Source organism: Rhinolophus hipposideros (assembly GCF_964194185.1).
Source record: "Rhinolophus hipposideros genome assembly, chromosome: 14".
NCBI classification, from domain to species: Eukaryota; Metazoa; Chordata; class Mammalia; order Chiroptera; family Rhinolophidae; genus Rhinolophus; species Rhinolophus hipposideros.
Window position 1 is genome coordinate 51,286,383 of NC_138060.1, and position 20,969 is coordinate 51,307,351.

Below are 20,969 nucleotides of genomic sequence, written 5' to 3' on the forward strand. Positions count from 1 at the left end.
GTTGTGGTATATATACACAATGGAATACTATTCGGCAGTAAGAAAAGATCATATAGGAACATTTGTGACAACATGGTTAGATCTTAAGAGTATGATGCTAAGCGAAATAAGTCAGACAGAAAAAGTAGAGAACCATATGATTTCACTGATACGTGGTATATAAACCAAAAACAACAAAAGAACAAGACAAACAGATGAGAAACAAAAACTCATAGACACAGACCATAGTTTAGTGGTTACCAGAGGGTAAGGGGGGTGGGGGGAGGGAGATCAGGGTAAGGGGGATCAAATATATGGTGATGGAAGGAGAACTGACTCTGGGTGGTGAACACACAATGGGATTTATAAATGATGTAATACAGAATTGTACACCTGAAATCTATGTAATTTTACTAACAATTGTCACCCCAATAAATTAAAAAAAAAGATTGTTCTTTTTCACAAGTTCTATTATGCCTGCTTGTTGTGTATACTAGGTCACTATCACACTGAGTAGTGAGTGTAATTTGTAATTTTAGATTGTGAGCTCATTTTCAGCAGAGCTTTTTCTTACTTTTTCTTTCTTTCTTTCTTTCTTTCTTTCTTTCTTTCTTTCTTTCTTTCTTTCTTTCTTTCTTTCTTTCTTTCTTTCTTTCTTTCTTTCCTTCCTTCCTTCCTTCCTTCCTTCCTTCCTTCCTTCCTTCCTTCCTTCCTTCCTTCCTTCCTTCCTTCCTTCCTTGCTTCCTTTCTTCCTTCCTTCCTTCCTTCCTTCCTTCCTTCCTTCCTTCCTTCCTTCCTTCCTTCCTTCCTTCCTTCCTTCCTTCTTTCATTCCTGTGGGAGTTTTATAAATGCTGGATTGTGAAGGAGTTGCTGCAAAGTGGGTTTTCATTTGATTTAGCCAGGCGTCCTGGAGATTTTCTTTTATTTAGGATCTTTAAAATGTTTGTTATTGTTTATATCTGTACTTGGGAATTTCTGCTCCACACCAGTTATAAATTTGTGCTCCACCTTCCTGTCTGATATAAGACCATCATCTCTTTTTTCCTTATGGGAGACGTTTTTGTCTTACCCAGAGTGCCAAGTAGGGACAAGCTTTCTTATTATTTTCCTGAGCCAGTTGGTATAGTTTTTTCTGGTTTTCTTGTTTATAAAAGTAATTGCTTTTCCATGGTCTGGAGTTAGGGAGTGGTTCTGTTTTTATCCAAAGTCATATCTCCTATTCTTATGGAACTATCAAAAGTTCCATATAAGATCCTTAGCTTGTGTTTAGTCTGACATACCTCTGGAATTATCATGAAATTGGTACATGGTTTTGTGCCACTTCTTTATTTTTGATTCCAAGGAATTTTCTCCTTAAATCTAAATTATGTATTTAATTATTTTCTCTTTTGATCTATAATGTCTATGTGGTTGTATTGAGTGGCGATAGAAGGGCTGTGTTAGCTCAGTCTACCGTGTTTCCAGAACCTGAATTTCTGAGATTTGTTATAATGGCATCATTAAAAAAATAGTAATAAACAATCAGAGGACAGATGACAATTGGAAAAAATAGTTATAATATACATGCCTGAAAGCTTAAAGGGTTAAAGCTTTTTCCTGTTCCTATCTGCAAATGAATGAGTCTTCTTAGACATCTGAAAAGTTTTAAGAATTTGTTTTTTTAAATGCCCATGTGAATTCCTCTTACTCCACAATTTTGTGGAAGCCATGAAGAGGTAGAAATTTTGATGACGTTGCCCAGGGTATTGTTGCCCTGGGGTTTGTTTAGAGTTGCCCTTTGGGCCCAGGGGAACCAGGAGGTCTCTGAGCAGAACACTGGAATTTAAATAAAACATGCATCTAGATTGCATATTCAACTTTTCTACTTTTTGAGCGACAGTTTTTCTGGTGCCTGAGGAGACTTCTGAGAGCTTCAGCTGATATAAATGCTGTAAGAAGTTGGCAAGTGTAAGAATGGGTAGAACATCTGTCAGGGAGACTGGGGAAGTCTCTCTATCCATCAGACTGATTAATCAATAACCCTAGTGGCTCTCTACCCAGAGAGGAGGTTAATTCTTTCAGTCTTGGTAGCTGTGCAGTAGTAGAACTAGTAGAACTAGTTCAGAGAGCTATCAGAAGGGCCCATTTTGGTCAACAGTCTGAACCAAAGCTCATGTGACATTCATTAAAAAGTTGAATCTTCTAACTTGTAAGCATTTTTAGTAGTTAATAGAGAGCTCCGAGGCTTCTCTTAATGATTACATGGGGCTCATTTGACATGAGTACATTTACTTTCTAAATTCAAATGGATGTTCTTAATCTGTTTACAGATAAGTGTGTTCTTAAACATTGGACTGGCAATTTTGTGTTTCAGAACACTCTGCATAAATTATCATAAATCACAGAAGTGAAACTTTTTCTCTATCATAGTTGAATTATCAACAGTTGTAGATTAATGCCACGAGGAGGCTGGTAGGCTTGTGAGGAAATCAGCAGGGAGCTGTCCTCAGCATGGGGACCCATGTGGGTGTACAGATCTCCGATGAGAGTCATTCTCTGTGGGGATGCTGTGCAAGTGGATGGAATGGTGCTAGGACCAGACAGGGCACAGTGAAGAGGCTGTCGGGACAGAGAAGCTGGCTGAAGACTGTGGCCTGCCACTGTGACTCTAGGGGGATTCTCAGGGTAGGCTGGCCTGAGCTGTGCTCTGACCTCACAGCACGGGCTGGATGTCCACTTCTGGTCACAAGACTTCTAACACCTATAGTGAGAATATATTCTCTTCTTTACCAACACACACTACAAAGAAAGCTGAAGTCCTCCTAATCTAGGCAACAGAAAGCATCAGAGATACTATTAGTAAACTGAGTAGAATTTACTAAGTATCTTTGAAGTTCTCATTTGTATTTTCCCCACATTGAAATTGTGTCTTAGACAAAATCATGTTGATTATGCAGAATTAAGAAGTGAATACACCCACATGTTTGGCACACATGGAGTTTTTATTTCACAATCTGTTTCTGCATATCCCAAGGGAGGCTATTGTAGGAGTATGTGTGTATCTTTGATTTGCTGTCAAGTTATAAAAAAGTCTAGGTCTAGAGTTTGAAAGTGCATGAATAAAAATACTTGCAAAAAGGAAAACTCACAAAGAAAGAAAGTGTTGGCTTCATTTTAATTTTCTTGCAAAGTTTGTAGAGTTCCTAAAACCTAGCTCAAAGTAATCTCCATGTTATATTGAGAACTATAAGGACTCAAATCATTCTATTTCACATGAAGCTGAAAATTAAATTTCAAGTAAAGGTTTGTATTTTGTTGACATTTCACTTAGCACAGACACATAATCCACAATTTAATAAATTAAAATAAAAATTTAAAAATTTTAGTTGGAAATTATTAATGGACCATGGGGTCACTCAATGGGAAGGAAAAGTGGGAATTATCAAGTCCTTTGAAGACATTCTCTTTCATTCATTCATTTATTTTACTTTATTCTCCTTAATCCAAATTTTCTAATTCTATTCCCCCTCCATAAAACACCATTATAAGATTTTTTAAAAAATTGTATTTACTTAGAAGCATTCAGAATGTCAACAACACAGCTGCAATATTTTTTGTGTGTGTGATTACAGAGTGGTATTCAGTTAACAGAACAATTACTTTGTGTAAGCTGCATTAGAGACAACTGAAGATGAAAAAACTACCATCTCCATATATAACTAATATGTGCTGTGCACCAACAAGGACCAGCTTTAAATTTCCATGCCCACTTACAACCCCCATACTGTACCAGGCACGGTTAGTGGTTGTTGAAATCACCACCAGGACAGGGCTATTTAAAGGCACATTCGATAGTGTGTTAACTATACAAAAAAAGACACAACAGTTTAAAAGCCTTACATTTCAATTTTTTTTTCTTTAAAAGGAGTGAGTTGTGTACAGGGGGCTTAAATGCTTTACAGACAAGAAAAGAAACGGCACTAGAACCAACTTATCATCATCTTCTTTCTCTTCCTCCTCTCCCTTCTTTTTCTTGTTCTTTTCAGCCTTGACAACTCCCTTTTTTGCCGCATCAGGCTTTCCTTTAGCTCGGGATGCAGCAATATCCTTTTCGTAGTTTTCCTTCCGCTCAGCAGCCTCCTTCTCATAAGGCTGTGTGTCATCTGCAGCAGTTATTCTCCATCTCTCCCAGCTCCTTTGTCACATCACCAATGGATACGCTGGGGTGCTGTCCTTTGATTTGGGGGCAATACTCAGAACAAAGCAAGAAAAAGGCCGAAGGAGGCCTCTTGGGTGCACTGGGTTCCTTGAGCTTCTTTGTTGTTTCCCCTTGAGGAGGAATATAAATTTCATTTCTCTTTCATAACGGGCCTTGTCCGCCTTTGCCATGGCTTCAAGTTTTCCTTTTTCTTTAGCAGACGTGGTCTCCCCCTCTCTGAGCACTTCTTAGAAAACTGAGAAGTTGACTGAAGCATCTGGGTGCTTCTTTTTGTGCTTCTCCCAGAAGGTTTGCACAAAGAATGCTTATGATGACAGTTCGCCTCTCGGCCTCTTAGGCTCTCCTCTGCCCATGTTTAATTATTTCCCCTCAGCGATCAGAGTTGCCCAGTGCCCGTCCAGCTCCCACTTGCTCCGGCGCTCTCTGTGGTTCTCAGCGTACTACTGCAGTGGCTGAGAGCCTTACTTTCTCTGCTCCGTGACATCCCATTATAAGATTTCACAGTATATCTTTTTGTCTGTTGCTGAGCTCTCTGTTCCTTGTATTGCTGTTTTATGTGCTTGTATTTTAAGTTTACTTAAGTAATATTTTGGAATAGATCTCATTGTGTTCCTTACTTTTTTCATTATGCCCATTTTTAAAAGATCCACCTATGCTTGCCATGTTACATTCAATCTCTTGCGGCTACTACTGCATTAAACTCCATGAATGCTTCTCTTCATTTTACTGACCCAATTTTGGAGTGATGGAAACGCACACTGCCTCCAACTTCCTGCCACTGCAGGGAATTCTGATCTTAGGGACCTTTGTGAGGCTTTATCCACATTTCTAATTTTTACCAGTCTTAATGGAGATAAAATGATATTTCATTGTTGTTTTTATTTGTATTCTCAATGATGGAGTTGGAACATCACTTCAATAACAATATTTTGAATGTCCTTTTATATAATCACCTCTTCATATTTTGTCCATTTTTCTACTGCGATCGCTATATTTTTCTTTGCAAATGTTCTTATATATTTTATATATTAGTCCCTGATCAGTTTGGGTAGTACAGGTTTCTTCCCCAAATCTGCTACTTGTCAGCTTTATCCATAATATTCTTTCTTGACCAGAAAGATTTAATTTTTAAGTAAGCAAATTCATTATTATTATTATTATTATTATTATTATTATTATTTTGCCTTCAAGTTTGTGTAGTTGAGGTTTTATTTAAGAAAGCCTTATGCACCTTTAGGTCACAAAGATAGTCTACTAATTTTCATCTATTAACTTTTTAATTTTACCTTCCACAAATAGTTGCTGAACTTTATCACATTTAGGTACTCTACCATACGGAATTCACCATTGTATATGGTCTTAAGAGTCCCACTTTTCTATTCTAAATATAATGAGTTAATTTTCCCAGTGCCACCTACCTCCTAAACAATCTCTCCTTTTCTCACTGATTTATGGTGTCACCTTTATTAAATGCTGAATGTGCATATTTGTCTCTGAGATACACCTACTCCATTTCTATTTGTCTACTTTTGCTCTAAAATTGAACTGTATTTATAATTATAGCTTTGGTAAATTCTCAATCTTTTTTCTTCTTTTTCAAAATTGACTTAGTTCTTTGGTGGATGTCTATTCTTTCATAGAGATGATCAAAATGATTAAGCACCTAAATGATCAGGTGGGATTTTTACTGTGATTACAGAGAATTTGTAGATTATTTTGTACAGAATACACATACTTATAAATATGACCCTATTGAAGACCATGGAATATACCACTCCATTTCTGTATCTCGTTTTCTTTGTCCTTTATAGAATTTAAGAATTTCCTCCAGAGTGAATTGTTAACTTCTCTAGATACTTTATGCTTTTTGTTGATATTGTGAAGGTTATTTTACTTTTTATTATATTTTATAGTTGGTTACTGAGTTAGAAAGGAATGATTTTGACTTTTGTAAGCTGACCTTGTTTCCAGCAACTTTGGTCAACTTGTTATTTCTAATAGTTCGTTGTTTTTTCTATCTAGGTGATCATATCTTCCACAAACAATGAGAATTTGTCTCTTTCTTTCTGATCTTTGCACCTATTATTTCTTTTTTTTCTCCCTTGACTCCCAGTACAATGATTCAAAACTTCCAGCACTATGGGAAACTATAGTAGAAATAGTAAGCATACTTATAGATTTTCTTTATCCCATCTTAAAGGAAATGCATTTCATTTGATTCCTAGTACTCTTTTCTTTCTGGTTTGCTAAAAGATTTATTTTTCCATAAAGAGTTGCTGAACTTTATAAAATTCTTTTCCGGCATCAACTGAGACAATTGTATATTATTCTTTCCCTTTAGTCCATTAATAAATTCAATTAAATTGCTGATGTTTTCAAACGTTTAACTGTCGTTTTACATCTGGGATAAATCATACTTGAGCTTGGTGAAATATTTTTAAAAACTAGGGGTGTTTTCAGAGTCTCAGTTCCTACATCACTTTTTTGGTAAAGACTTTCCAATCGACCTCTTGTTGTTCCCCGACCTTCCGTCCGTTGTGTTCCCAGAGACCTTTGTTATATAACTTCTATGGAACTTATGGTGGACTTGCTCGCTGCTATTCCTCTCTTCATCATACCAATATATGGGGAAATACCTCACGTCTCATTTTTAAAAAATAGGTTTTTAAAGGTATGATTTACCTACCATGAACGTCACCTGTTATAAGTTTATAATTTAATGTTTTTGATAAATTTATAGAGTTTGTACAACCATCAACAAAGACCAATTTTAGAACAGTTTCATCCTAAAACATTCCTTTGTGCCAATTTGCAGTTAGTTCCTCCTTTCTCCTCCAGCCTCAGGCAACCCTTTTTCTGGTGTGTTTGTCACTATAAATTTATCTTTTCTAGACATTTCATTTAAACGGGAACATATAATATGTTGTCGTTTGTGTTGGGCTTCTTTCACCGAGCATAATGATTTTGAGGTTTAACCATGTTGTAGGATGAGTTGATGGTTTGGTATTCAGAAATAAAAAGAATTATTTCTGAATGCGATTCTATTGTATGGATATATCACAATTTGTTTATTCATTTGTAAGTTGTTAATGGATATTTGGAATGCTTCCAGTTTTCTTTCAGTTATTATGAATGATGCTGTTAGAAACATCTATGTACAAGTCTTTGTGTGGACATATGTTTTCATTTCTCTTGTGTCGATTCTGAGGAGTAGAATTGCTGAGTCATTTGGTAAGTTTATGTTTAAAATGTTAAGAAACTTCCAAATTGATTTTCAAACTGTACCATTTCACCTCTCTACCAGCAACTATGAGGGTTCTAGTCTCTCTACATACTCACTAACATTTGTTATTGTTTGGGTTTTTTTCATTATAGACATTCTAGTGGATGTGTAGGTGGTATTTAATTGGGATCTTAATTTCCATTTCCCTATTGAGTCAAAATGTTGAGCATCTTGTCATGTGATCATTAATCATTTGCACATCTTTCAAGAAGTAATCAAATCTTTTCCCCATTTTAATTTTTTTTACATTTTATTTATTTTGACATTCAATATTATTTTATATTAATTTCAAGTGTACAGCATAGTAGGTAGACATTTATATGATTTAAGAAGTGATCCCCCTGACTAGTCTAGTACCCACCTGGCACTATCATTATTACCATATTATTAACACATTTTCTGTGCTTTACATTCCCATGACTATTTTATAACTAGCAATTTTTACTTCTTAATCCCTTTACATTTTCCCCCCGTCCACCAATCCCCCCATCTATCACCTGATAAGTCTAGTACCCATCTGACACCATACATAGTTGTTACAATGTTATTGACTATATTCCTTATGCTATACCCTACATCCCCATGATTACTGTGTAACAACCAATTTGTTGTTCTTAATCCCTTTCCCTTTTTCACTCACCCGAAACCCCTCCCATCAGGCAACCATCAAAATATTCTCTGTATCTATCAGTTTGTTTCTATTTTGTTTGTTTGTTTATTTTGTTCTTTAGATTCCACATATAAGTGAAATCACATGGCACCTGCCTTTCTCTGTCTAACATACTGTACTCAGCCCAATACCCTCCAGGTCCATCCATGCCGCCTCAGATGGCAAGAACCCATTCCCTTCCCTGGCTGAGCAATATTCCATTGTATATATGTTCCACCTACTGTTTATTCATTCATCCATCAATGGACACCCAGGCTGCCTTCACATCTTGGCCACGGTAAACAATGCTGCAATGAACATATGGATGCACACAGTCCCATTAAAATAGCATTTTGCGTTTTTTTGATTAAATACCCAGAAGTGGGATTATTGGGTCCTTCTTTGTCTCTTGTAATAGCCTTTGTTTTAAAGTCTATTTTGTCTGTTGTAAGTATTGCTACTTCACCTTTTTTCTTTTTCCATTTTCATGAAATATCTTTTCCCCAATTCTTTACTTTTAGTCTGCGTGTGCTCTTTGATCAGAAGTGAGTCTCTTATAGGCAGCATTTGTAAGGGTCTTGTTTTCTTTTCCATTCAGCCACCCTATCTTTTGATTGGAGCATTTTATCCATTTATATTTAAAGTAATTGTTCATAGATATGTAGTGATTGCAATTTTATTCATATTTTTTTATCTTTTTTCCCCTTTTCATCTTAATGAAGTCCCTCGAAGATTCCTTATAATACTGGTTTGGTCGTGGTGAACTTCTTTAACTTTTTCTTGTCTGGGAAGCACTTTATCTGTCTTTACATTCTAAATGATAGCTCTGCTGCTTAGAGTAATCTTGGTTGTAGGTCCTTGCTTTTCATCACTTTGAATATTTTGTGCCAATCCCTTCTGGGCTGGACAGTTTCTATTGAGAAATCAACTGATAACCTTATGGGAGCTCCCTTGTAGGTAACAAACTGCTTTTCTCTTGCTGCTTTTGAGAATCTCTTTGTCTTTAACCTTTGGCATTTTAACTATGATGTGTCTTGATGTGGGCCTATTATGGTTCATCTTGTTTGGGACTCTCTGTGCTTTTTGAGTTTATATATCTATTCCCTTTTCTAGGTTAGGGAAGTTTTCTGTATTTCTCCAAATAGGTTTTCAATTTCTTGCTTTTTCCCTTCTTCTTCTGGTACCCCTATGATGTGAATGTTGGTACACTTGATATTGTCCCAGAGCCCCCTTGAACTATCCTCATTTTTTTTGGATTTTTTTTTCTGCTATTCTGATTGGGTGTTTTCTGCTACCTTACCTTCTAAATTGCTGATTCAGTCCTCTGCTTCATCTAATCTGTTGATTTCCTGTAATGTATTCTTCATTTAAGTTATTGTATTCTTTATTTATGACTTTTTAAAAATGTTTTCTATCTCCATTTTTATGGAGATAGAAACTTAAATGTCTATCTCTTTGTTGAAATTCTCCCTGAGACCATTGAGCATCCTTATAATCAGTGTTTGGAACTCTGCATTTGTTAGACTGCTTGTCTCCATTTTGTTTAGTTCTTTCTCTGAAGCTTTGTTCTGTTCTTTATTTGGGACATGTTTCTTTGTCTCCCGATTTTGACTGCCTCTCTTTGTTTGTTTCTTTGTATTATGTGGGGCTGCTATGCCTCCTAGTCTTAACAGAGTGGCCTTATGTGGTAGGTGTCCTGTGGGATTCTGGTACAGTCTCTGTGGTCACCAGAGCTGGGTGCTCCAGGTGTGTCCCTTGTGTGGATTGTGTGTGCTCTCCTGGTGTAGTTGAGACTTGGTTGTTGTTTGCATGTCAGTGAGAGGGACTGACCCCTGGGCTGATTGATTGTGAGAACTGGCCATGACTATAGTAGAGGAGTTGTGTTGCATGGGCTGGGTTTGCTGTAGTGGGTCTCTGATGCCTGCCCAGTCTGCCCTTTGGGTGTGTTGTCCTCGGAGGTGGCTGGGTGATTTTCTGGCTTCGTGTGAAGTTGGTCATTGGGCATTCCAGCACTGGGGCCACCTGGGAGGGGACCTGCTGTAGGCCAAGTTTAGCTGAAGCCTATGCTCTGATCAGGTCCACCTGGTATAAGCCACAAAGCAGATGGCCACTGTTTACACTGGGTTTGGAGGTGCCTCTAGAAGCCAATCTATGGACCAAGGCTAGCTGTTGCTAGTGCCAGGTTTAGGGGTGCTCAGCCAGAGGTGCAGGACATGTTGAAGCCTGATGCTTCTTGTTTGGGTTTTGTGAACCTTTGAGAAACTTTAGGAAAGTCTGAGCTAAGACAGGTTGTATGGAAAAGACACTGAAAGCAGCTTGGGTGCTTGAAAGTTGGGTGGGGTGGGGTCTCAGGGAATCACTAGAACAGAGCCAATGGTGTTAGCCAGGTTGATGGAGACTCGGATATGGCGTCAGATGATGTCTGCATGCAGGGAGTGGGAGGTCTCAATAAAGAAACAATGGCTTCCAGAAGCTCCTCCCTCTGGGAGAAATCTGCCCCGTCAGCCCTCACCCTGAAGCTAGACAATTCAGTTCCTCCCCATAAATCCCTGGTGCCATTTTTGTTGCTGCCCCAGGGATGGTGCTCAGAACAAGTGAGTCCATCAGTGACCAAGTCTGGGCACAGTCCCTTTAAGACGAGTGCCTGAGACTCCAGCTGCCCTCCATCTCACTCAGCCAGTCTCTGCTGGTTTTCACAGCCAAAAATGATGGAGACTTCTTTCCCTGGCACTGGAATCCTGGGCTGGGGAGCCTGTTGTGGGGCTGGGACCCCTTGCTTCTCCAGTGAGGACCTCTGCAGCCGAGATATCCATCCTGATTTTTAATGGTCATACATGGGTGTGGGACCCACCTGTTGAGAGTCCCTGCTCCTCCTACCAGTCTTGAGGTGGATTCTTCTGTATGCCTGTAGTTGTAGGGATTCGGTTTAGCTAGACTTCAAGTGATTCTCAGTGATGGTAATTCTGTAATTTAGTTGTAATTGATGTAGTCCTGAGAGGAGATAAGCATAGCATTTACCTACTCTGCCATATTAACCAGAAATCTCATGTCTCCATTTTAAAAATGTATTGTTTATCTTCTTGTAATTGAGCTTTAAGGGTTCTGTATATATTTGGATGCATGCTTAGGAGTATCTTTTGAAGTGAAAAAGGTTTTAATTTTAATAAAATCTAATTTATCTTTTTTTTTTTTTTAAATGAGAATGCATTTAGTGTCATATCTAACAATTCACTGTCTAACTAAAGGTCATAAAGATTTTCTCCTAATTTTTTTTGAGCTTCTTGAAACTATAGGTTAATGTTTTAATTAAATTTCGGAAGTTTTGGGCCATCATTTTATCAAAAAACGTTTTTCTGCCCATTTTTCTCTCTTTCTCCTCCTCCTTTTTCTAGTTTTATTGAGCTTCTCTTTTTTTCTTTTAGGGACTCTTAGCACTCATATGCTGGTGTACTTGATGTTGTCCCATAGGTCTTTTGAGACTTAATTTTTTTCAATCTTTATTCTGCCTCTTCTTCTCACTGAATAATTTCTATTGATCTCTCTTTAAGTTTACTTATTTTTTTCTTCTTCTATCTAATGTCTGCTGTTCACATGTCTAGTGAATTTTTTATTGTAATGATTGTACTTTTTACTTCCAGAATTTTTATTTTATTATGTTTTGTATTTTCTATCTATTTATTGAGGACCATTTTTTTGTTTACTGTCACATTTCTCTTTAATTCTTTAAACATATTTTCCTTTCATTCTTTGAATATAATTATAATAACTGCTTTGTAATTTTTGTGTGCTAAATCCAACATTTGGGTATACTCACAGACAATTTCTTGTTTGCTATTTTTTGCATATAGGTCATACTTTTAAATTTCTTTTTCAGGTTTCATAATTTGTTGTTGAAAACTTGAAATTTTAGATAGTATATTGTAGCAAATATGGCTTCTGAATTTTCTCCCTGAGGATTTTTGTTTATTTGGTAAGTTACTTATAAAATCTGACCCCCTTATAATGTGTGGCTACTTATGTCTTTCCTCACTTAAAAAATATTAAATTTTTGAAATATTTTTGTTTAAAAACAAATATATCTATATTTGTTTGTTGTGGTGGTGGTTTTTATTTTTAATCTGGTTTCCTAGGATTTGCCCTTGTGTCTGCATAGCTTAGTGGCCAACCAATGATTCTTCAGAAGTTGTACTTATATTGAGATCTGACAACTAAGTTCACGAATTCATCCTAGAAAAAGTGCTACCTACCTCAGTGCTGAATATCACCATGGTCACCTTCAGACTACTCCCCTTGGGAAGCTATGCACTGATGCCAGTGCCTAGTTCACCCTTCAAAGCAATTTGGGAACTCTTTTTCTGGAGTGGCTATCAGAGCTGTCGTCGTATTACACTTGATGTCCTGACTATCATCAAAATATTTTCCTTTCAATATTTTCTTTCTCTTCTGGTAAAGAAAGAAGTCATTGGGGGCCAGATCAGGTGAGTAGGGAGGAAGTTTCAATACAGTCATTTGTTTATTGGCTAAAAACTCTATCAGACAGTGCCATGTGAACTGGTGCATTGTCCTGATGCAAAAGCCATGAACTGTGAGAAGTTCAGGCCGTTTTGGTCTAACTTTTTCATGCAATTGTTTCAGCACTTCCAAATAGTAAACTTGGTTAACTGTTTGCCCGTTGGTACAAATTCATAATGAATAATCTCTCTGATATCAAAAATGGCTAGCAATGTCATTGCAACAAGTTCACGAACTTAATCGTCAAACCTTGTATGTGGAAAGATTATCAGGTGCCTCTATAAGTGTCTCATTTTTTTTGCATTTCTCTATTAAAATTTTGCCTAATCCTCTAGTCCAGTGTTTGCCACACCTCAGACTGTTGTAGTGACTGACCTTCCTTGTTGCTCACTGAGCATTTCTATTTATCTTGAGTACCAAATTTTCACCTTTAGCTCCAAATCCAGTCATTCCTTTCAGATAGTAAAGATGTTGGTATTATACAGCCTGTTCCACCTGTTAGTACTATTGTGCGAACCCATCTAAGATGGTAATAGGAGGCTGATGGGATCAGCTCCAGGTAAATATGCTGCAGATCTTCATTGTTCTTATCCAAAGTCAATATTTTCTTTTTTTTTTAAAGATTTTTATTGGGGAAGGGGAACAGGACTTTATTGGGGAACAGTGTGTACTTCCACGACTTTTTCTTTTTCCTTTTTTTTTTCCAAGTCAAGTTGTCGTCCTTTCAATCTTTGTGGAGGGTGCCATTCAGCTTCAAGTTGTTGTCCTTTCAGTCTTAGTTGTGGAGGGCGCAGCTCAACTGCAGGTCCAGTTGTTATTGCTAGTTGCAGGGGTCGCAGCCCACCATCCCTTGCAGGACTCGAGGAATTGAACTGGCAACCTTGTGGTTGAGAGCCCACTGGCCCATGTGTAAATTGAACCGGCAGCCTTCGAAATTAGGAGCATGGAGCTCTAACTGCCTGAGCCACCGGGCTAGCCCTAATGTCAGTATTTTTTAATGAATAAATCTGCTCAGTTTGTTGTATGACTTTGGTTGATTTCCAGGGTCCTGGAAAAGCTGTTTTGGTAATATTGTCCAGTATTTTAGTTGCTTTCGGGGAGAGAATTTGGTAACTTCTTCCTTCTGTCATGTCAGAGGTTCCTTCTTGCCTTAATTGTTTTTGTATTCCTCAAAATATTTTGTTACATAAACAGTTCTTAATATATAATTGACCTCTTATCTTTCAAGTGTGATTTGCCTTAAAGACAAATTTCAGGCATCGTGCTTATGTTGAGAGTTTGCCTTCAGAGAAAAAATAGCAGTTGAATCTCTCTTAACCAGCCTCTACTAAACCAATTCACTACATTAACTGATGAAATTGTATAATTTAATTAAATATTATGTAAACTAATGAACATTGAGTATGAAAAGAGAACTGTTTGCATGAAAACAAAATTACATGCTTTGAAAGGACTCAATAAGTGAAAGTTGCTAAAAAAATTACTGTTGAATTAGGTGTGGGTGAGACAACTGTAAATGATTGCAGAGAAACAGAAAAATATGGAAGGGTTTTGCACTCAGATTACCTCATAAGTGTCCTTAAATTTTCACTTTGATCTATAATTTTAGATGATGAGTTGTAGATGATGAGTTAAGAATGTGGCTTTTGAAGAAAGATGATGGAGAAATTATATCAATGTTTTAATATTTAAAGAAAACATCTTGGTTCTACATGAAGAGTTAGCAGCAAAAGCATGTTTATATTTTGTTACAATAAGCTAATGTGGCTGTTATATATCACCTTTTTAAATGATTCTCTGCTTTAGTTAAGCATTTGTGTAACCAAATCATTCTCAATCCCAGTCAGAAAAGTCGTTTTTCTACTGTTCCATTGCTCTGGGGAGATATTAGTCTTGTTGCTGACTGCTTGCATGGGATGCTTCCCCCAGACTCTGCCATTGGCCTCTTAAGTTAGCTCAAGGCTCACTTTTCCTTCTTGTACTCCACAGTGGAGGGAAAGTACAGATTTGATTGGGGACCATGGGTAGTCTGGAGGCATTGTGCCATGTCAGAAAATCTTCAGAGAGATGAGCAAAGAGCTTTAAGCTGTTTCACCTGTTTGGCAACTCTTGGTGGTTCCACGTTGATGAGGTTGCGAGGGGAGTGTGAAGCTGCTCCTGGTCTCAGGCTGGGAAAGCCCAGGAGGGAGCACTTTATACCCTATTTCCCCCAAAATAAGACCTTGCCGGACAATCAGCTCTACTGCACCTTTTGGGGCAAAAATTAACATAAGACCTGGTATTATGTTATGTCATGTTATATTGTATTATATTAACCCTGTCTTATAGTAAAATAAGACCAGATCTTATATTCATTTTGGCTCCAAAAGATGCATTAAAGCTGATATTCCGGCTAGGTCTTATTTTCGGGGAAACATGGTACCTTAGGGAGAAATTGTATCATTTCCTTGACTCTGTCTTCCAGGGTCAAGTTTAGATGATGATGACGATTGAAGACTAAAAGATGGACCAACCAAGGAACTACATCCAGGGCACCTGCTCTTTGAGTGAAGTGATGACATAGGGTCTAGCTCAACTCCCTAAGGCCATGTTTTTACACAGGAGATCAAAACAGAAATCTTGTGGCCATGATGCTGCCCATTCACTCAGATGCTTTTCTCATTCTCTTTCCCTGAAGTCCCTGCAATGCCCTGCAAGCAGTGGGTTAATGAATCATGTATTTGGATTTCATATCAGGTATTTCCCACTATCCAGGAGACAGATGGGAATATCCTGGCCCTCACTTTACGCATCAAAATCCATTCATCCCAAATCCCACTTTGTCAGCTCATCTGAAAACACATTTCTACTGAAAACTTAGGGAAGATGGTCCTGACATCCTTGTTTTTGAGTACAGAGATCTTTTGAAGACAGAAAGAGGTAACGTGAACGTGGGGTTTTAGGCACTGATGTTAATGGATGAGGGAGAACGTTTCAGGCTGGCAAGACTTTTAGTGCTGCTCCAATCATATTACAGAGGAAGCTGCTCAGATTGTTTAGACTGTAGAGTAGGGGTGTCCAAACTTTTTCAATGTTTTTCACCAAGGGCCATATGCGGTAAAATACACAAACAGCCGGGCCACTCACTCGAGGTGAAGTACGTATTGCCTCTTCTGGTTTATTTAAGTAAACTAAATATATTTTTGGAATTTGCTGCGGGCCAATAAAAAATGGATCGCGGGCCGCAGTTGGCCCGTGGGATGCAGTTTGGACACCCCTGCTCTAGACTAAGGCAGAGCTAGTGGCAGTGGCCACCCTAAAAGGAATTAGGCTCAGAAGAAAGCATGTAAGATTGTAGTAATTCTGAAAATATGGTTATCTTGATAATGGGTTCACAGATCACAGGAAACTTAATGTTTTGTCAAAAGAATTGTGCTCATGAAATCTATATATGCACATCCATGAAAACAACAAGCATGGCAAAGGCAGGATTTTAGAATTTCTTGCCTTATGTAAGTCTCATCTATAGCCAAAATAAGCTTGGTGCTTTTTATTTGCTTGTTGAGTCTGAATGTAGGTCTTGATTTTCAGACTTTTGTCCACCGTGAGTGAACCAATGAAGCTTTGAATGAAAAGTCTTAGGAAGACAATGTGACCACTCTCCCTTCAGAAGCTCTTGACTCAGGAGAAAAATCATAATAAGGATGCTGTGATCCTGGAAGGCTCATGGCTTTTTGGAAGGGTGGAAGTTTGGCATGAAACTTGTTAGAGAGCTGTGGACTCAAAGGCTATGAGTTTTCTGCTGAGCACCAGAGCAGGCCTTTCTGCATCTTGGAAGAGGAAGAGAAATAAACTTGACTCTCCTCCTACTCTATTTCACCTCCAGCTCTTTCAATCCTTCCTTTGCAGGATTTTTGCTCCCCTCCCTAATGAGTAAGTTGAGAAAAAAGCCAGTAGAAGAAAAGGAGGTGAGTGGGATTCTTTGGAATGAGTTCCCATCCCTCCCTCTCTGAAAATGAAAGCTCTCCCTCAAAGAAGACAATGCCATTTCTTCTCCTCTTGTCTCACCTTGGCTGAAAACAGTACCACATGGCTTCATCTGTGTTTCCTTTTTGGCTTGCTGTTGATAGAAGAAGGTATTTCTAGTTTCTCTCTCTGTCTCGCTCTCACTCTCTCTCGCTCTTTCTTGCTCTCTCTCTCTTTCTCTGTCCCTCTCTTGCTTTTTCTGTCTCCAGCTTCTAGCTCTCATGTGGTCCTGCTGAGAGAACATAATACTGCCTTATTTGTGACTCTGTAGCCATTTCCATGGCAACCAACCCATGGCCCAGGTATCAGCCTGTGGCTTCCCTGTAGGACTGTGCAAGAGAAAAGGCCTTTATTAAAGCTGAGTGTCAGCAGGTTTCCTCCTGCAGCTCTTGCCCAGAGAGGAACTTCTGCAGGAGTCAAAGGAGGGACACATGAATCAAATCAGGGTTCCCAGATTTCTCAAAATTTCCCCAGCCCACCGTACACACATGTGCATAAACACACACACACACACACACACACACACACACACACACACACACACACCACTTCTATTCCTGGACCTTTAGCCACAGAGTATTTTTCCCTTTGAAGGGAATCAGCTTCGATACTGTAACCTGGAACAAAAGCTTGTGTTTGAAATAAGAGGTGGGCTCAGCAGTTTAAGCCTCCTGTGTACAGGATGAGGGTGGGGGAAAGAGTGGGGACAACAGCAAGAATAGAGGTGGATAAAAGCTTATGAGGGTGGCGATGTGGGAATAAGGGAGAAATTTAAAGCCCCTAAGTCAATGATGAATAAGAGACATAGGGGAAAAAGAGGGTTTTAACTGGGCAGTTCTTAAAATAGAAGCTCATAAACTGTTCATTATGGTACAATGTGACTTATACACAATAAAATGATACGAAATGGCAAGGGAGCCTGCTATCTGTCCATACTATCTCTCCCTTCTTTTTTCTTTTCTTTTCCTGTGGATTCTGCTTTTTGTTCTATTTCACTTTTGTCTGGGTTAAGAGAGTCCCATTTGGGGAAGAGGCTAGAAAAATCTCAGTCAAATTCCTAAGGCCCCTCTTCCAACCTGAGCCCTCCCTTCCACCAGAGCTCTTGATCCAGATAAAAGAGATTACAAGAGAAGGGGTCTCTTGCCCATCACTCTTGAGAAATGTCTGCTCGTTGAAAATGAATGGGACTTGCTGCAGTCTGAAGCCAAGAGGGTGTTCTGGGTTTGTACTATGACCAGGATGAGTTAATCTTTATTAAGCAGATGTATAATAGGACCAGCTCCTCTCCATAACATCTCCATGGCCACCCGCTCCCCATTTCTTTTATTGATCTGCCTGTCTAAACGAGTACTTCTAAACTCAGTGGGAGTTTTCCAATTAGATAAAAGGCAATTCATGTCGCCTGCTGCCTCCACGCTGCACTAATAGTCCCAAACCAAGAGAGCATATTCAAGACTTCTTGGCAGAACAACCTGCTTTAATCAAGGCAGACCCCTCCTGAGTACCCTTGTCTGTAGGACATTTCTCTTAATATGCAGAGGCTTTCTTTATCGGAGGTGGAGAAAAATGGGCTGCCTCTCTGAGTGGGGTTTCAAGGTGAGCTGTGTAGTTAATGGAGAAGATGCATCGCTCACTTTCTGGGCTGATGTTTTAGCAAAAGCTGTTTGGCAATTATTTTGGGTCAAGCAATGACTTGAAGCTTTCCAGGTCTCTGAGACTCCTGCTGAGAGCTCTGGCCTCAGATCTTCACAGCCTCCTGGGGGGAGGGGGTCTTCCTGTCCCCGATGAGTCAGAGTTTGGGTAGCAAAGTGTTCTGTGGGCTCTCCTCACTGTTAGGAGGCTGAGGAGAGGACGGAGAGGGTGGTACCACAGAGGTGAGCCCTTCTGTCCCAGGAGGTGTATCACTGTCCCTTGATCCATACAGGTGCACCAAAGCCGGGACATCAGAAGGGGCCTCCCATAGCCCACTGTAGCTGGTTCAACCCATCGCCTGAAGTTCAAGGTCCTTTTTGCAAGGCAGCCTCATTTCTCCTGCCTCTTAACCTTCTCTAATCTGGCCTAGCTCATCTTCCACATAGCCATGTGACCACATTTTGTGACTTTGATCATACTTTTTTTTCTTACCTTGAAAAGCTGCCCTCACCCGAGAAAGGGAAGCCTTTCTCAGCTACCATCTTTCTCCTGCCTCCAGATTCCTTTCAGGTTGTCGGTATCGTCTTGCTTAGTCACTAGTTAGAGTGACTCTCCTTTATTGAGTGCTCACCATGGGCCAGGCTGGGTGGTTTACATGCAATTGACAAAGTCAGACCTCACAGTGTCACTCTGAGGTAGGTGCTTTTACCACGCTTATTTTACGGATGAGGAAACTGAGGCGAAGCACGTTGCTCAAGGGTACATATATATTTGGAGCTACATCTGTGGGATTTCAAAATTCTTAGGTTTTAGCACGTACTGTCAAGGATGAATAATAATTAAAAATGGTAATGAAAACAAGTTACTTGCTTTTGAAGCCACTTGGCACAATCATGTTTGCATGAAATTAAGGCTTAGCAACAATGCTCTTTGACTCTGAGACTTTCCCAGGCAAAATGTCTTGAGCCCCCAGTCCCTTCATAAAACACCAGAACTTTTATTGGAGACCAGTAAAGTTTTCCTGTAGCTAACGTGGATGCAGATCTCTGTGATGGCCTGGGGGCCCCATTTGGGGGGACCATTGAAGGTCTAGTCGGAATATGATTGGCAAAGAATTTGATCCCTATAAGTGTTGTAGCTTCTAAAGGGGAAGCTTGGATCATTTGACTTTCTTATAGCTTCCTCTTTCTCAAAGAACTTGGGTCACATTGCTCTGGGATGGGGTCAGGGGACATTTACAAATATTGTCCTCAAAAATGGTCAGCTCTGCCGATTTTACACCAGTGTTTCAGGAAAGAGCCCTGATCCCTGAATTCAGGTCTCTCCTCCCTCTAGACAAGTCCCCTCTCCTATTTATATTTCTCCCAAAGACAGGAAACATCTTTGTTATTTCCCTTTTTACAAGAGTCTCCATTCTGGAGTTCTGAAGTTCACACACCCGTCCCCAGAATTGCCCTTTATTGTTCTCCCTGGGAAGGCAGGTAGGTTTTATGCACATAAAGGTTTTGGTAGCTACATAGTGCAGGTAGGTCAGACCTATCAAATCTGGTGAGATGATCAGGTGCTTTCCTCCATACCCTCACCTCAAGTGTGTTATCTCAGCTGGCTTAACTGTTTGAAGGTGGGGAAGGTAGCCTGGCTTTTCAATAGCCACTGCTGTCCTGAGCACTGGGCTACACACAGAGATGTCTAATAACCACGCTCCACATGGGTGCATTGTGAACCCAGAGCAAAACTGAAGACTAAGATATGGAATGTGGTAGGAGGTCATTGATAGTGAAAGGATGACTTTGCCGACGAGCCTCCAACCCTTCCCTCCATTCCTGCTCCTGGTTCAGCATTTGTGTAATCTGACCCACAGAGGGTGGGCTGTCTCAGTAGTTCTTCTTCCTCCCATTTCTTCCCCATGTCCCACTCACAGGGAAACCTCAGAGGAGAGGCACAGCTTGGTTTACCCTTTCCTGTGTGGCTTGGGCAGACAAAGCTAGGTCCTTCTCTGATCCATGGTAATCACACTGTCAGTGTGAGGAGAGCGGGAGCGGTGAGGAAGGAGACTCCTTTTGAATACTGCATTTCTGGGTCTTGACTTTCTAGCGGTGGCATCTTGTCTTCTATCAGACATTGTCACAGCATCATTTCAGCTGCACCTTGGGAGTCAGAGCCAGAGAACGATGGAGCTGTGTTGTTCGAAGCCTTAGGTGCCTGCTGCTTGGAATCTCCATGAAGCCACTGCAGAAGGCTCTGGAAAGGGGCACTTGACCTTTCTTTGTATCAGAAGAGAGAAGAGCCAGGGACTAGCATTGGAATTAGTGCCCATTCTAGCTGAAGGCGTTCACCTTTGCTCCTGGGAAGAAAGGGAAGCGTTTGAAGATTCAAGAAAGCTTCTGTTCATTATCAGACCCCAGCAGGACTTTATGATAATTTTTATAACTTCTTCATTCACAACTCTGGGTGCTTTGAAGGTTAATAACTTGTGTTTATCAAAACTTCCCTTCAAGGAACTCAGAGATCTTTGTAGACATTATCTAATTCAGCAGCACCACAGGACAAGGAAACAGGAAACAGAGAGAGGAGGCACAGACAAGATTATTCCAGTTTAGGAGAGCTGATAATATTAATAGCTCCAACAGGGAGTTTAAGTGAGTTTTAGAAAATCCTAAAACAAGTCGTGAGCAATCCAGGAAGAGGTCTCTTCATGCCCCAGCCCTGG

The 20,969-nt window shown here is 39.5% G+C and overlaps 1 pseudogene across 1 annotated transcript; it reads right to left on the reverse strand.

The window, feature by feature from the left end:
• Nucleotides 1-3,877: 3,877 nt before the first annotated feature.
• On the reverse strand, nt 3,878-4,531 carry LOC308507634 (high mobility group protein B1-like; annotated as a pseudogene). Its single transcript has one exon. The product of its transcript is annotated as a high mobility group protein B1-like (transcript).
• Between the last annotated feature and the right edge of the window lie 16,438 nt (nt 4,532-20,969).